The following is a 5,208-nucleotide window of genomic DNA, read 5'->3' as shown; positions in this document are numbered from 1 at the left end:
TGAGTTCAACAGAAGGTGAATGGGTTATGGGTTATGGAATCCTGGAATTCAGCTACTGCTGAGTGTAGTCACTTTGTTGCACTTCTGTAGACTTCCCTTAGTATGATGTGTTGCCTCGACGGGGTCCTACTTGTTTTGGTTCCTTCTTGGAGTTCTGTAAATATTACGACCACAACCCGGTAGCCACTGGAAGTTACACACACGAGTTGGCAGCCCCCGCCGGGACGAATGAAAATTTGATGCGTCTTTCAGGGACAGTTCTGACGTCGTGAACTACGATCAATGACTGCGCCGTCACCCTAGAGCCCTTTACGTCAGTGTCTGTATTAATCACACCTGTCTTATTTCCTCACGTCTTCAGAAAAACTGGAGAGAGGATCTTATGTAATAGCTAAGTATTGCTGTTGAGACAAGGAGCTGTAATTCTTGTATTCTGCCCGAAAGCAGTTCAAGATTAAGAATGGTGTTTGATTTTGTAACATTAAAAATAAAAAAATCCTTTAGTACTCATCACTACACATCGCAGAGCGTTGCTTTAATAAGAGAGGCAGAAACACGTAAGACAGCGTGTTTCCCTTCAGTGCAGGTAACAGCTGTAGGAATGATCGTTACTTCTATACTGTTTATTTGCTAATCATTACATACTTAACCAACGTGATCATAATAACCAGAGATAACCGTTGCTGCAGTAACGTAATTGAGAGCAGGCCTAATATCAATTTATGCCAATGTATATCTGCCTAACACACTGTACACGCCCTCGAAGCAAGTGAAAACCATTAGGAAGTATTTTTCGAGCTTCCCCAGTGTATCTTTCCAGATAATCTTTTCTTAATTTTTATCACCTTTCCTCTAAAGTAAAGTATGTGATACAGGAAAAGATACTTAAGCTTCAAGGAATCACTATTACTTCCAAACATAGGCCCTTACAAAACTTCCAGACAGATTAAAACTGTCTGTCGGACCGACACTCGAACTCGGAACCTTTGGATCAGAAGAGATTCTCTCTGGTTTCGAGAGGCTAACAGAAGTGGTAAAGGCTGCCAGTCTTGCTTGCAAGATGAAAGCAGAGCTGACCATTTGCAGCATAGTTGACAGGACCGATTGTGGGCCTCTGGTACAGAGCCGAGTGGAAGGTATGAGTCAGAGGCTCACACGGTTCTGCGGACATGTAGGCTGCAGATTCCTCGACTTGCGCCAAAGGGTGGTTGGGTTTTGGGTACCGCTGAATAGGTCAGGCGTCCACTATAAGCAGGAGGAGGCTACGCGGGTAGCACGGGCTCTATGGCGTGAACTGGGCGGTTTTTTAGATTAGAGGGTCTCGGAGAAACACAAGAAGGGCTTCAGTCAGAAAGGGTGCAGGCTGAACACAGGAAGAACGTAGATACAGGAACCACTGGTACAACAGTTGTAAATTGTCGTAGCTGTGTTGGGAAGGTACTAGAGCTCCAAGCGCTAATAAAAAGCACTGATGCTCAAATAGTTATAGGTACTGAAAGCTGGCTGAATCCGGATATAAGCTCTGCCGAAATTTTTGCGAAGAACCTAACGCTGTTACGAAAGGATAGACTAAACACGGTTGGCGGTGGCGTGTTTGTTGCTGTCAGAAGTAGTTTAACTTGTCGCGAAAGTGAAGTGGATACTTCCTATAAGTTAGTATGGGCGGAGGTTATTATAGGCAACCGGAAAAAATTAATAATTATATCCTTTTACCGACCTCCCAGTTCAGATGATACAGTTGCTCAAAGGTCCAAAGAAAACTGGAGTTGGATTTCAAACACGTACCCGACTCATACGATAATAGTTGGTGGTGACTAATTTACCCTCGATATGTAGGCGAAAACACATGTTTAATTCCGGAGGTTAGCATAAAACACAATCCGAAATTGTGCTAAACGCATTCTCTGAAAATTATTTCGAGTAGTGAGTTCATGAGCCCACGCGAATAGTAAACGGTTGTGAAAACACAGTTGACCTCTTAGCAACAAATAATCCTGAGTTAATTACGAACATCAAAACCGATTCAGGGATTAGTGAACACAGGGTTGTCGTAGCGAGATTGAATATTGTAATCCCCAAATCCTTGAAAAATAAGTGAAAAATATACCTATTCAAAAACGCAGATAAAAATTCACTTGACGCATTCCTGAGAGACAATCTCCACTCATTCCAAATTAATAATATACGTGCAGACCAGATGTAGCTTGAATTCAAAGAAATAGTATCGGCAACAATTGAGAGATTTATACCAAATAAATTAACAAACGACGGAGCTGATCCTTCTTTGGTACACAAAACTGGTTGTAAGACTGTTGCAGAAACAACGAAACAAACATGCCAAATTTAAACAGACGCAAAATCCACAAGATTGGTGATGTTTTACAGGAGCTCTGAAACGTCCCCTTACAAAAATTGTACAAGACTGTGCTTAAACTGACACACAATATTTTTTTAGCGCAACGCAACCTGACTTTCAAAAATCCCTACAAAAGAATGGCCCTGACTAACATTAACCTATACCATTCACAAATCACTTACCTCACAAAAATCTTTGTTACTCGAACTACTGCAATACAGCGAGCGCTACTACTGCCAGCTAAATAAAAGATTCAAACTACTGAAGGCACTAACTACTGATAGGCATAGTTAGCAAATGAAAGATTTTGATGGAGAACAAACAATGTATTTACCTTAATAGTGTTGAAAAATCATAATATACATAGCAGTTCATGACATCCAGTGTTACAAATTTCAAAACTCCGCCATTTCTCTCCCCACATCTACCACTGCTGGCGGCTCACCTCCAACTGCGCAACGCTACGCGCTGTTCACTTCCAGCTGCCCAACACTACAATGGCAGACAACAATGCAAACTAGCCACAGACTGCACACAGCACAGCCAGTGATTTTCATACAGAGCGCTACGTAACGTTGCCAATAAGAAAACCTAAACAGCCTACTTACATAGCCCCCACGCTCCCCACAACAAATTGTTTTGGGCACTGGCCAATACATATTTGTTAAAAATTTTTCACAATTACAATAACAAAGAAATAAAATGCACACACTTATTGATACAATGTTGGTCAAAAGCTAAAATTTTCTCACAGTCCATAAAGACAGTCCTGATCATTCATCACAGTAAAACTGCCGTTTCTTTTCTGAAAGTCTGAGCAGTAAAAGACAATGCACACGGAAGTAGTGGATTTCCATGCAGCCTTGAAGAAGTAGTGTTGTCCTTCCAACGGAAAGACAGTGCTGACTTTTGACATGCTGACAGGTAATGGGCCACAACAGAGCAAACCCACAGCAGAGTCATTCGACGTTTTGAAGAAGATTGGTAGGTAGGTCATCACAGAGAAGACCCACTGCAGTCCTTGTAGAAATAATGATATTGGTGGGCCATCAAGGATGCAGATCCACTGTAGTCCGTGTAGACATAATGGTATTGGTGGATCATCAAAGATGCAGACCCACTGTAGGCCTTGTAGAGACAGCCAGCAACCATCTGTTGCGACTGTGCAAGTGCACAATCACCATCGAAGAGTCTTGCGGACAATATAGGAAGTCCATAAACCACCACTTGTGCACTCACAAAGTTTTTTTCTAATTGTCCTTAGAACCAGCAGTGCTGTTATCCAGTCCCTTGCTGAATTATTAACACATGTGCAAACACTATCAGTCCCTACTTCTCACATATTGTCCATATACTATGACCAACAGAAACGTGTGCAGTGAAATGTGACTTATAAGTTACTTAATTGGTTGAACTGGCGTCAATTACAATTTTATAACATAAGAATACAATAACAAAGGTACAAAATACATCATTAAAGAACATAACAATACAGATAACATTTGTAGTACAGGCTTTATAAAAGAATCGAAATAACATATACATCAGTGTTACAGGAATTATGACATAAGTAAATACATAAAATAATGAGAATAGTTTTCGAAACATTAATTTCACACATGAGAATTGAAACAGAACAGAATTAATAATGTGTAAACATCTTTACAAAGAAAATGACATATTATAAATGCAAATTATATTTGAGTATAACAGTATTCCTCGTCATTAGTGAATGTATCTTAGTACCAGAAAAATTCTACAACATAAATCATATTAGCTAAACATATAAAGACAGGAAGAACATAAATACACAAGGGTACACAAACATGTAGCGGAATAATACAAGTAAAGGACAGGGTTTGTTTTACTGCAGTGTTTTGCAAACAAAACTTTCTTTACTTCTCGGAGATCTCCCTTTGTTCTTCAGTATTTCCAAAAGTCCTATCTATACCTGCTTTCTGTACTTTTCTCGTATAGCCTCTCAGTGCATTTCTTCATATTCATCGCAACTCATTCTCTTATAGTCTACCACCTCTTAAGCTAACTTAAATCTACTGAGCTCAGATGCTAAACTAAGGGACGAGGCAATGCAGCAGCACAAAACAATTAACACAAACAGCAATGACAAAAAAAAAATGGAAAATTGCAAAGCAAGCTACAGTAAATCTAAATTACCAAGCAATGCAGCATTACAATTAATATGAGCCAATGTGCAGCAACAAGAAAAATAAATCAGTAGTGAAACTAGCTTAACAGAGTAATACAAGTGAAATTTAGTAGCACTATGCCTGGCAAACAGCAGCAGCAAATGCAATAACTTATATCTAAACATGACAAAGCTCAAGCAAAAAAAAATATTACACTAAAGATAACAATGCAGACAAGGGAAATGTATATTCGCATCTTAATGTCTATGTAATTAAAGTGGTGCACCACAAGAAGTTATTCTACCAAAAAAATTACCAAGTAGTTGAAAAGAAACTTTCGTATGCAATTCCTGTGAAGGGAAATGTCTTTTTATGCTCCTTCGTTTTTTTAAATAGATCATAAAATTATTTACTGGATCTGTAGGCATAAAATATTTATATTAGTACATCTATAAAATTTTATTTTAACCAATGCTGCAGTGGAGCTAGATACTAGATATTAAAGAAAATGAGCAAATATGTACAAAGGAAGGCATGAAACATCATTCATTAGCCATATGGCATTTCATAAGGTAGTAAACAAAATCTCTCAACTAGAAAGACAGTAGTCATAATCAGGTGTATAGACATAAAAATATTTCTCGTCATTTCATTAGGCATTGCAGTAAATATCATAAATTAAGAGCTCCACAGTGTTATCATTTT

This window comes from Schistocerca cancellata, chromosome 1, assembly GCF_023864275.1.
Source record: "Schistocerca cancellata isolate TAMUIC-IGC-003103 chromosome 1, iqSchCanc2.1, whole genome shotgun sequence".
NCBI classification, from domain to species: Eukaryota; Metazoa; Arthropoda; class Insecta; order Orthoptera; family Acrididae; genus Schistocerca; species Schistocerca cancellata.
Note: the sequence above shows the minus strand (reverse complement) of the source record.